Genomic DNA, 12,500 nt, shown 5'->3' on the forward strand with positions numbered 1-12,500 from the left:
AGAAAAAGAAGGGAAAGAAGGAGGAGGAAGAAAAAGAAGGAGGAAGAAGAGAAGGAAAAAAGGAAGAAAAAAGAAGAGGAAGAAAAAGAAGGAGGAAGAAGAAGAAGGAGGAATAAAAAGGAGGAAGAAAAAGAAGGAGGAAAGAAAAGAAGAAAAAAAAGGAGGAAGAAAGAAAAAAGAAGGAGGAGAAAAGAAAAGAGAAGGAAAAAAAAGAAGGAGGAAGAAGAAGAAGGAGAAAGAAAAGGAGGAAGAAAAAAGAAGGGAGGAAGAAAAAGAAGGAGGAAGAAAAAGAAGGAGGAAGAAAAAAAGGAAAAAAAAGAGGAGAAGAAAGGAGAAGAATAAAGAAGGAGGAAGAAAAAGAAGGAGGAAGAATAGAAGGAGGAAGAAAAGAAGAAAAGAAGGGGAGAAGTTCAGGAAGAAAGAATTAGGAAAAAAAGGAAGAAGGAAAAGAAAAAAGATAAAGAAAAAAAAGAAGAAAGAAGAAGACAGAAGTGACAGAAAGAAAAGAAAGGAAGAAGAAAAAGAGAGATGGAGAAGAAAAAGAGGAATTTTGAAAACCAGGAAAAAGACAGGCAGAGAGAGAAAAAAAAAACAGGGAACTAGACAAACTATTCTAGATTGTAGTAATTCTAGTCAAATATTTAGACACAGTAAAGTGGCATTGTATTTGTCTCTACAGCATTGTGACGGATTTTGTAGATCTGATGGCACTCTGTCCCGTCAGACTTGAACTCGTGATATTATCTTTAATGGCTGTTCACACACGCACACGCGCATATACACGTGTACACATTTGTTTGTAAGATGTTAGGAAGTATATCTTTCCACATAAAAGTGTAGACTAATAGAACAAGTTCGATGGAAATATAACCTAAGCAAACACCATAAACGAATTTAAGGCAAAGTTTGATGAATGGAGCCAAAGAGACGGGACCCCATGAACATCTCCAACCCTACATACTGCCAGATAAATACACGGCCGCGCGCACCTGGCCGGCCGGTCCTCCTTTTTCCATGCACCCCATTCAGCCGGCTTTTCCCCTGTGCACGACCCCTGAACGGCCGGTTTTTCTTTTCTTACCTCTGCTCACCGGCCGGCCGGTCCTCCTGTCTGTTGTTACTCTGCTATCCCACACCCGGCTGATAGTCGGAAGAGCCCGGAAAATTTCCCTCGCATCGAGGAAGATAGTTGAGTACACCGTCCGTCCTGTCGCTTCGGCCAGGGTATGTCACCATGGTCAGTCAATCAATAGATCAGACATATCGAGTCCACTGCTGAGGAAAGACCTCACTCATACCAGTCCATAACATGCATGACTGCGCAAGCCTCTGCCGTGTCATTCCTGCAAATTTCTCGGTCTCGTCTGACCACCACCCGTCAGTTTCAGTGATCTTACACTGTTTTATATGAACGAACTGTATACTATGTTATTGAAGGTGCATAATGGAAAAATACTAAATAGATTATCATCAAAGCTAAATCAGAACATTTCTTGCAGTGTTTAAATTACAAGACAAAGACATACGTTATTTTTACACACAATGCTTGTAAATCGACTAATTATCAACATCTATTGTTTGGTTTATGAACTATAACTTAGACAGTTTACGATGCCTGAAAGATAACTAGAAAAACACTATTTGCTGACTTTCATTACAGTTACCTCGTTCAGAACAAAAATAAATAAATAAACGGACATAATATTCTTAAACGTTAAACAACCTGGAGATTCTAAAAAGTCATGACAAATGTCGACCTTGTTACATATAAGCCTAAGGGCGTTTGTTGCACCAAAGTGTGGTCTAGGCTTCCATGGTTTCATTTAAGAATACTGCTCATAAAATCACAGATACTATGAGGCATACGTTGCAGACCATTAATGAGCAATCTAACGTTATGTTTAGTATGGAAGACTTGGCAATGCGCATCTTTGTATGCGGTTGAAACGAAAACGAAACTTATGTAACTTTCATTACGAACTCCAAGAAAGAGTGGATCATCCGAATTTCGCAATTATACGCAATCCTTCAAATGACCTAGCAGCAAAATAAGTAAGGATGGCCACAGGACAGCGCACAATCCTGCACAACCAAATAGTCTCCACGCGTGCATGCGTGCGGGCGTGTGATTCACTATGGTCTTGGATCATGGGCTGGGTGGTTGTATGAATGGATAGATGGATGGATGGACCGACGGATGGATGGATGGATGGATGGATGGATGGATGGATGGATGGATGGATGGATGGATGGATGGATGGATGGATGGATGGATGGATGGATGGATGGATGGATGGATGAATGGGTAGACCGATGTATGGATGGATGGGTGGATGGATGGATGGATGGATGGATGGATGGATGGATGGATGGATGGATGGATGGATGGATGGATGGATGGATGGATGGATGGATGGATGGATGGATGGATGGATGGATGGATGGATGGATGGATGGATGGATGGATGGATGGATGGATGGATGGATGGATGGATGGATGGATGGATGGATGGATGGATGGATGGGTAGGTGGATATATGAATTAATGAACAGATGGATGGATGAGTGTATGGATGATGAAGGCGTCACCTCGAATCTTGGTGTATGAGGTCCTATTGACGACCTTGTAAAAGAGGGAGGAGAAATAACCGGAGGCTTTTGAAAGAATAAAAATGAAACAAAATTAATAAATAAGAAAAATAAATAAATAGATAGATGTCCCATAAAAGTCAGTTTAAGTATTGACTCGTGAAAATTTCAGTGACTTGCACAAAAATCATAATACCTCTGAACGAAATTTGATTTCTTGGTCTTCAGAATTATGGCCACGGACAGCATATCACACTTTTTCCATGTTGGTGAAAAATATATAAGTTTCATGTTTTTAGTTTTAAATCACATCCTTGTTTGGCATGATCTGTCCTGTGACAATTTTCCTTGTTTGTCCTCCCGTGTCCTCATGTATCACAATAACATTTGTCAGTGAACGTCAACCAAGCGAGATCGCCTTATTATACTTTGTCATAAATTCATATCATAGATCTTCATAATTTTAAACAAAGTATGTGGCAGACATCACAGCCACCCTGGACTGAGTATTCATGTCATATATTTCTATTCTATTGATGGTATTTTTATGTACTGGGTAATTAGATCTTACCTCATATGTCAATAGTTAATATATCAGTATTTAAACTGTTGGGAAATCATATTTCATTAGCTGAGTAGGATTGCTTACTGTCAGCCAAAATGAGCGTAGAAGTACTGAAATATAAGAGATTTTCTCCTGAAAAAGATTTATAAAAAAGGAAAATATTAGTGTCCTTAACGCAAAGAATCACCGAAGACCTTGTTCACCCTAGCGTTTTCAACTACGGCAGTTCAATTACGATGTAAGTTAATGGAGAGTTCACACACAACCGAGCAGTTTTTCCTTGATTTTGCGGTACCACCGCAGTTCCCGCACAGTTCAAACGGCTAGTGTGCATATTGCCTAACTGTTGTTTATCACTGTTGACAAATACAGACGCCTAACGCACTGGTAGCAAAATAAGGTGTTACATCATAAAGGAAGATCTAAATATGCTGAGTCAAACAGAGTAAGAAGAGCTGTGGACAGACACATACAAAATACTTTAATTTCTCAGTTATACATTCCCCAGAAGAATACATTTCAACCTGTGTTTCTCTTCTATCCCAATCAAGATATATACATACCGGAAAGTAAGAATAAGTGATAAAATTTGATTTAAGAGATTACTACTTGTAATCTAACAGAGGTGTTCAAGTAGTTCAATGGCTTTGACAAGGGTGATGAAGGCAAGGTCATTATATCAAGACAGCAGGACAGGGCAAATTTAGGTTTAAGAAGGAAATAGGCAAGAACTGGTTTACCAACAGAGTGTTTAACGAATGCATTAGACTTAGTAACAATGTAGTGAGTGATGAAACAATTTTTTGTTTTAAGGTAAGATTAGATAACTTTATGAATAGGGATGAGTGGTGGTAAGGGACATGGAACTGCCTAGTGTAGGCCTTATGGTCTCTTGCTGTCTCCTCCACTCCTATGTTCTTATGTTGGAAGTTACATTCATTCGAAAACTGTCACGTAGAACCAATCCCATGTTAGGTACAGGAAAATCCATGTGGACATAGTTATGCGTGACAAGATGTAGCTTTGGTCTCCCATTCCTCTGAAGTCACTGAGGGGTTGACGTAATGAAATGTTTTCCAAACTGTAATACGCGTACCTCTAGTAGTACGCGAGGGCCTTACAGTTGGTACGAAGCACTTCTGAGATTATATGACATTTTCAGTTGATGGGGATGATTTCCGATGTGCTGTGAGCAAAGTTATGCCACGCATCGACCAACTGGTGGAGAGGAAACAGATGTATCCCTCGCATTAAAATTTAATGAACAAAAATTGTTTTTTGTTGTTGGTTCATTTGTGTTCTACTTTTTTTAATCAGGTGGTACGCGGCGATTGTACGGAACCTCCAGGTGTTACTCGATCAGAAAAAGTTTGGGAACCACTACCTTAATGTAAAAATAAAATCACCTGATGGCAGGCAGAACAAAATAAAGACTCGAATGTAAACATCAGAGGGAAGGTTTTACTTCAACCATTCAATCTGGGGTCGCACCTCAACTGTGCAAAATCGCCTGGTAGTAGCCAGAAAAATGTACAAAATATATCACTGAAATAAAATATTTTTATCATAATTGTTTAGGTGTTGCTTCTCAGGTCAAACAAGTGGAAAATTTGTTAGAAAAATCTATGAAATATACAATAAAGATATTAGGTTTATTGGGGGTATAATTACTCGTGTCAAGAGTGTGGAGAATTTGTGAGAACAAAGGCTGTCAAATATGTGCTAAAGATACTTGAGAGTTCTTGTTTCCTTAGCACCTGCTTTAACTACGTCACTGATTACTGACAACTTTCTTTTATCTTCTTCCTCCATTCCCTTTATTCTATCTACTTATCCTCCACCTTCCTATTCTTATTCACTTTTTAGCAACCCAAAAGATACAGTTGGTGAAGAAGTTCGAGTCGAGTTTAAGGCATTATCGCTCAACGATGGTAGTTCATTGTTCAATTATTTTTCTCAAACGATTGTTTAGAGCACTAATTCTTTGTTTATGGATTAGGCTGGTTTTCTTCGAGCTGCAAAGTACGAGGCTGATAATTTGAACCGAACTTACGAACGAGTTTCTCCAAATATAGTGCCTGGTAGGAGGATGCGCGTCACCAGCCATTGGCCGTGGTAGGCAAATAAATAGCTGCACCGAGCAAAACGTACCTTTAGCCCAAGCTCTTGGCTGAGCAGCGCGAGACTCCTTCAAGCTTTGAAGACGACTTATGCAACACCGTGCATCTCAATAGAGAGTAATGACCACGAACAACATAGCGGCACTTGGGTGATTGTCTCCACTCTTGGGTTCATTCGATCTACCACGGTTATGGTTTCTTGAACTCCTAAAGGGGTTATCACACTAGGCTACCACGGGCTTCATAGCGCCGATTGTTTAGAGTTCCTTTAAGTAAAAATTATTTCGATTACAATATTTTATTTTTCAAACCTCCAAATATCAAATTATTTTTCCGTTACATACTGAATGATGAAATAAAATTTTATAATCATATACGAATGTTATACATATTATTGAAAGGGTCCTAGAGAAGTTTAGATTTCTGTAAGAGAAGCCATATTCCAGTTATTCAAAATGGAGGCTGGAGGTAAGATGATAATCTCTTACGGCGTTGAGGATCAGAAGTGCTGTACTCATGCAGCTTCTCTTCACACAAGTTGGACTCTAATGGCAAAGGGAACTGTGACCAAGAAGCCCAAATTTCATCTCCTGAGAGCTTGCATATGGAGAATTTTATGACAAAACGTCAGGTCAGAAAATTAAAAACTTTAATTTCTGCCCTAGTTTTCTTTGATATCACATTTCAGCTTGTCCATATGAATGATAAATCTAATGTTCAGACAGATTTTAGGCGCTCGTCTAGACCCCTTTCCTATTGTAATATCCTACAATTAATGAGTAAATCAATACAAAATTATGTAAATAAAGGTAAAATGTCCAAGGGATTAAACCTTTGACGTTATATTTCTCAATCACTTAAACAATTTCTCCCATGAGCCACTCGCCTGAACCTTGGGTTCTCGTTGATTTTCGATCAAAGCTATCTTTCTCTTCAGTTCCTTTTATCAGTGTGAATGCATTCAAGGCGGCATGTCTCTTCAAATTGCATTCAAGGTGGCGTGTCTCTTCAGACCATTACTCTTGTCTGTGCTGCCAAAGTCCTTGACAGTCTTTGGTTCTTCTTGAACTTGAAGAAGTAGTTCTCTCACCTTAATCTCTCTTGTTTGTACACCTCTTTCTTTTTTCCGAAGGCGTGTAGGTCATAAATGGACTTAGAGAAGTTAAAACGGAACAAAATAGAACGAAATAGAATTCATATTAGGAAATGAGAGCAAGGGCGTTAGCAAGGTTGTAAAGTAAATATAGGTAGTGATCAAGTAATTGTAGGTTGCACAGCTAAATCCAACTTCAGAGCCGAGAGCAATAAACTAGTTTTGAAGGAGAAAATAAGCTTAGCGAAGGTTTAGGATAACAAAATGGAATTTCAATCAGAACTTGAAAATATATTTAGAATGAAGAAATAGCAAGAACACCATAAAAATATGAATATGAATTTAGTCAATATTGTTAGGAAATCGGCAGAGAAAGTAGGAAATACAAAAATCACCGGAGAAAATTTATAAGATTACAAATAACCTAATAAATAGAAGAAGGATGCAGATTAAAAGTAGGAGGAACGAAATGGTGAGAGTAGAACTGAACAAGATTATCAACAAAATGTAGAGACCAGAGAAAAGAAAAGTATTAAAAGAACCAAGAGCAGACTAGCTTTAGGGGCCCAGCAAATAATAAATCTGAAAGATAAAAACGGAAAGTTTATCAATTGCTTGGAAAGAATGGTAAAAAGAGTAAAAAAAAAAAAAAAAAAAAAACTACCAAGAGCTTTACTCGTCAAATGTCGTAGTTTAGTCAGTAAATTCATCTGTAGACGTTAGTAATGTACCATATGTTACAAAGGAAAAAGTAGCATTTGCTCTAAAAATGTATGAAACGAGGAAAAACGACAAGGAAAGGTGACACATTGATAGATCTTTTAAGATACGTAAGGAGAGAAGTTCATTGTAATTTAGCTCAGTTATATACCAAGTGTTTACGCCAGGAAAACGTTCATGAACCAGGTACAATGCTACTCGTATAGTGATTTTACTTCACATAAAAAGAGACCAGAAAAACCTTTTCAACAAGCTTGTAATCAAGTGTATGTAAAGTATTTTCTAAGATCTTTATAGAATAAATAATGTTTTAAATGGAAACGAACCAGAAGAAAAGACAGGCTTTAAAAGCGAATATTCGAATCTAAACCATTTGCAGACGATGGACCAACTACTGGAGAAAACGACAGAATACAATGTACCTCTTTGTTTATCATTTGTAGATTACGAGAAAACATTTGACTCAGCATAACAGGTATCAATATTAAACTCGCTATGCAATCAGGAATAGAAATAATTTATGTAAAATATACCTTTGTAATTTGACTACATAACACTACAGAGATAGAAATCGAGAAAGGAGCACGGTAAGGGGATGCATTTTCACACAAACTATTTACAGCATATCTGGATGATATTTTCAGAAGGTTGAATTGGGAAGAGAAAACTGAATACTTTAATCAGTTAAGATTTGTGGATGACATTCTTATTTCAGAAAGAGCATAGTATTACATGATATGCTGATAGGAAAGTCTCAAAGTAGGTTAAAAGATGATTGAGAGTAAAACTAACGTTCCACATGGAATTTCAAGGTAAGGGAATTATAATTGATGGTGAGAGTCTTGAAGAAGCTGAAGAGTGTAATTGTTTAGGCCAGATGGATAAAATTGACTAAAATCATGATAATGGAATAAAAATGCGCATTACAATTGGCTGGAAAATGTTTGGTAAGTATAAGAAGATCTCTAATGATGGGAATATCACTGAAAGAAAGGAAGAGGGCATTTTTTTTTCTAGAGAGCAGACTGAAGTGAAATACATTGCGAAAACCTTAAAAGAGAGGGAATGGAGGTGGGTATATCAATAAGCACAAAAAAAAAAAATGTGGGCGATGAAGCAAAGGTGTTACTGAGTGGACGCCGGGAGATGGGATTCATGGGAAGGAATAAATGGAAGACCAGAGAGAAGGTAGGGGGGTGGGGGATAAGATAGAGAAGTTTGTAGGAGTGACGTGGCATATGTTGGCGCAGTCGTACGAATCATGGAATGGTATGAGAGAGGTTTTTGTTCAGCAGTAAACTCGAAATATCTAATTGATTGATTGATATCGTATTGATAAGCAGAGTCCAGTCTGAAGGAGTTATCACATTGGGATATTTTTCCTCCAATTGTTGGAGCAGATTTGCAACCTGCAGGTTTCGGGAAGGAATCTAACATACTGGGGGAAACCATCTTCTTCTAGCATACAAGTTATATTTTATGTTTTTGTTGAAAAAACAAAGTTGTTTGGCAAAGTGATTTTACGGCGGAAAAAGTTCTGGAGGTGGGCGGTACCGTCGATTAATTGGAGGTTGGAGGAAAATAGCCCAGTATGATAATGGAGGCTTCGGTTGGTGTATATCGTCGACAGGCAAGAAAACGTTATCATGTTGGTGGAATTTGTCAATTTATTGTTCTTCTGTTTCTCCTTCACGATGTTCTTATATTGGCTTGACGTCTAAATAGGTTATCAAACTAGGCTATTTTTGCTCCAACCTCCGATTAATCGGCGATACCGCCCACCTCCACAAAAAAAAAAAAAAAAAAAAAATCCGCCGCAAAATCACCATGGCAAGCTATTTTGTTTTCTCAACGAAAATACATAGGATGTCATTTGATATACTGGAGGACAAGTACATTCTTCCAGCATATCAAACTTCTTTCCGAAAGGTGCAGGCTGCAAATCTGCCCCATGAGTTAGAGGAAATATAGCCTAGTGTGATAACCCCTTAACTTAAGTCGTGCTGAATAATATCTAAAATGTGTTATGTATGCTCAACTCGTCGATGAAAATTTATTGAGCATAAATACTTATGGCGTGATCTGATCATTTATGCAACGCATGTTATTGCACCTCTCAATTCTACACATGTAAATCTGTTTTGAAACTTAAGTGTAAACTAAAAAAAAAAATGTTGGTGAACTAGTTAGTTGTAGTCAGTCACGTTGATCTGTTCAGCCCACCATCGCTCCTTGGGGAGCCTTAGGGGTGATCTAAGAGCCGATGGTGTTCTCTACTGCCCCACAGGTATGACCTACTTACACCCAGACATTCCTTATCATGTTTGGGTGGATACATAGAAAGCTTTAGTGTAAGAGCAGAATGTGTATGTGGTGGCAAGGTGTTGGACTGACTTTATTTATGAATACGTATTGTTTGAATAATCCATCAGGTGGGCCTGATGGGCTGCAAATATACGTGAATATGAAGCCTGACTATTAGCCCCCATTTTTGTGTGTGTGCCGTTCGACTTTGATTTGGTTGAACTCTGTGTTTCTCGTGTGCAGCAAACGCGTTACCACTGGGGCATTCGGAGACTTTGAACTAGAAAAGGAGGTAAGGTAACTATGGTAACCTTTGACCAAGGTGACCTCTACAGATTTTGGCCAGGCCACAGTGTCATTCAGCCGATGGGTAGAATCCAAACCGAACGGCCCTTCAATCGGGACCCTCCCATTAACAAATTAAAATCGCTTGGAGTGGACTTGGGCAAATCTATAGATCAATGGGTCAATGGTCCACAAGGGAGCCATATAATCTTTTAGTGTGGTCATAAGCCTAGAACTAGGGATAGTATTCATGGCGATTCTGTCAATGTTAAAGTGGTCTACAATAGACTAACAAACAGTAATGAATAAGTATTGGATACATGAGAAAACATTTTCCATAAATTATACCAGTGCCATGATGAGGGTTTAAGGCCGTGGTGAGCAGACGGTATAAGGATAGTAACACAACAGGTTTAAATATTTTCAGCTGTCAGTGTCCTGTTGATGACGTGAAGAATATGCTTCGGGAATCCCTCCTGACAGCTTAATTTCTGAGGTGACTCTTGTTAAACTGCGTGTTCTATGTAGAAACAGCGCTGCTTGGAGAAGACGTTCTCAAGGTCTCTACTGTAGGAGCTCCAACCTCTCCTGCTAAAGTCAAACAGTCTCAGTCTTTTTTAAGGTGAACAAAATCAACATCTTTGCCACCAACCCCTTCAAAAACCGTGGATGTCCTTAGGATATTTAATTCTGTTGACATAATCAAAGTTTTTTTTTTATCTGATTTAAGAGCAGAATCATAATAGCTTTTTGAGCCACAGTCTGCCTCTCAGCTGAACAAACTCACCCAAAATATGATCTACAGATTATGTTGGAGCGCTCAGCCGTACTCGTGCTTCTTCTGTCGAGTTGCTGAATTTGAACCGATTTTCTTTCGACTCGTACAATAGTTCATTTGGCCATTTCTGTTCGAAGAATTTCAATTAATAAAAATCATCAATTCCAAGCTATCAGGAGTACATTAGGTTTAAACACATTTTACACTAGGCCGAGTCTGTTGTGAATTTAGATAGCTAGAAGATTTGCTTACAATATTCTGGACTTTCCTACAAACATTTCATTATATGATGCAAAGGTAATTTGACATTTGCAGATTCGAAAAAAAAGCTACTGAAGTCATTTCTACTCAAACGAATATAACACAGCTGACAAGAATCGTCCTAGTGTGAAGCGGCCTTTATTGTTTCATTGTTTCAGTCTGATCACCATCTACAGTACATATACATCACCCCCTCACACCTTTGGTACTTGAGTTATTGTCGTGTTTCATTTGCAGCAAAATGCTATGAGCTACTTTCGTGGGGCCAGATGCCACAATATCATTTAAAATATGCGAGCTCTCCAGATGAGGACGGCCCTGAATATATGCACCGGCTTGTCCTTGGGTATCTTCCCCCCAAAATAACTCTTCTTCACTACTCCTTTCCCTAAGGAGTTATCACACTGGGCTATTTTTCCTATCACATCCTACCTCCAACCTTCATTTGATTAATTACAATATGACTTCGCTTACAGAAATCTAGACTTCTCTAAGAACATTTCAACAGTATGTATAACATTCGTATAGGCCTATGATATCTTAGTTCATCATTCAGCTTTGCTACCAATATGGAAAAGATAATTTGATATTTGGATATTTGAAAAATAAACTATTGTGACTGAAATCGTTTTTACTCAAACGAACTTTCAACGCTCGGCGTTGGTGAAGCCCGTGGAAGCCCTTGACACGGGGGTTAGTTTAGTACCGGTAGTATTAGCGACTTGTAAACTACCCCTCTACTTGCCCAATGTCAACGGAAAGTTAGTAAACTTGTCGCCAAAATATCCTAGTGTCAACACTTACTTGCCGGATAAGTTAATTTGTAGCTGGCATAGCGGGTACAAAAGTAACCCCGTATCAACGAGGCATACTGGGTGGGCACCATACAATTGAATAAAACCGTTCAATATTAACTAGAATAAAACCACGATTAAACCCCTTAGCACGAAAGGGGCTAACCAATTTAATTTCTGAACAATCTTACCTAGGTTATTGCCTCAAAACCTTTATGCTCTATAATAAGTGCTTTTCCAATTCCTATCAACTCAGTGGTAACTTACGTAACTTGTGTGATTTGCTAAGGAAGGAGTATTCCATCTACGATACTATATTCCTCAGATAAACTCCTGCCATTGGTTTACACTGAAAAAATAATCACACATATTTCTCTAAATTCCAGCAACCTGTCCAGGTTTCTCCAGTATTATCTATCATGGTGGTTCCATTCCGTACACATTACATGTCAGAATTTATTTAGTTAATTTCGAATCTAACCAGACTACTCCGGTCTTCGAGATAAAATCCCCTATCTAATTTTTTATATGCATGTTTTACTGAAAGTATCAGTGTCAATAAATCGCCATTAGGTTAGGCATAACTATGAAATTAGCTTATGAAGCCAGTCTTGGCAGTGGGATGTTTTTCTTTGTTATTCTTTTTTCATAGACATCAACAGACCCTGCAGTCAGAAAGATCATTATATTTCTTCCGGAGGGTCATTAACGGGGGAAACGTTGGAAGCAATTGACCTAGGATCAACCCGAATAGTGCGTTTCTTTTCACGTTTAAAACTCACCGTCCCACTCCCACGCAGTGGGAAGTGAGAAACCCCTGGCTGGGCAAGCACTGTCAGCTACGGTAAACAGTTTTTTTGTTTTTGTTTTTTTTTTTTTTTTTTGCACGACTACCTGCTCATGAGTTCGACACGGTATCCACTGGGCTACCGCACGGACTTTCTTCTCACGTTCTGGTGTCTAAATATTTCACAGTAAAGAATATCTTGAA

General features: G+C 38.5%; 1 long non-coding RNA gene across 2 annotated transcripts in view; it reads right to left on the minus strand.

Moving 5' to 3' along the window:
• LOC143017623 (uncharacterized) overlaps positions 1–12,500 on the minus strand; it is a 20,708-nt gene that overhangs the window by 6,781 nt on the left and 1,427 nt on the right. The window contains exons 2-3 of one of the 2 annotated variants that reach the window (XR_012965669.1): positions 10,464–10,581; positions 10,025–10,267 (exon numbers count right to left, since the gene is read on the minus strand). The exons of the other annotated variant lie outside the window; for it this stretch is intronic. This is a non-coding gene — a long non-coding RNA (uncharacterized LOC143017623). The remainder of the gene's footprint in view (positions 1–10,024; positions 10,268–10,463; positions 10,582–12,500) is intronic. 2 annotated transcript variants of the gene reach the window in all.

This window comes from Oratosquilla oratoria, chromosome 32 (assembly GCF_046742065.1).
Source record: "Oratosquilla oratoria isolate Oo_2021 chromosome 32, ASM4674206v1, whole genome shotgun sequence".
In the NCBI taxonomy this organism is placed as follows: Eukaryota; Metazoa; Arthropoda; class Malacostraca; order Stomatopoda; family Squillidae; genus Oratosquilla; species Oratosquilla oratoria.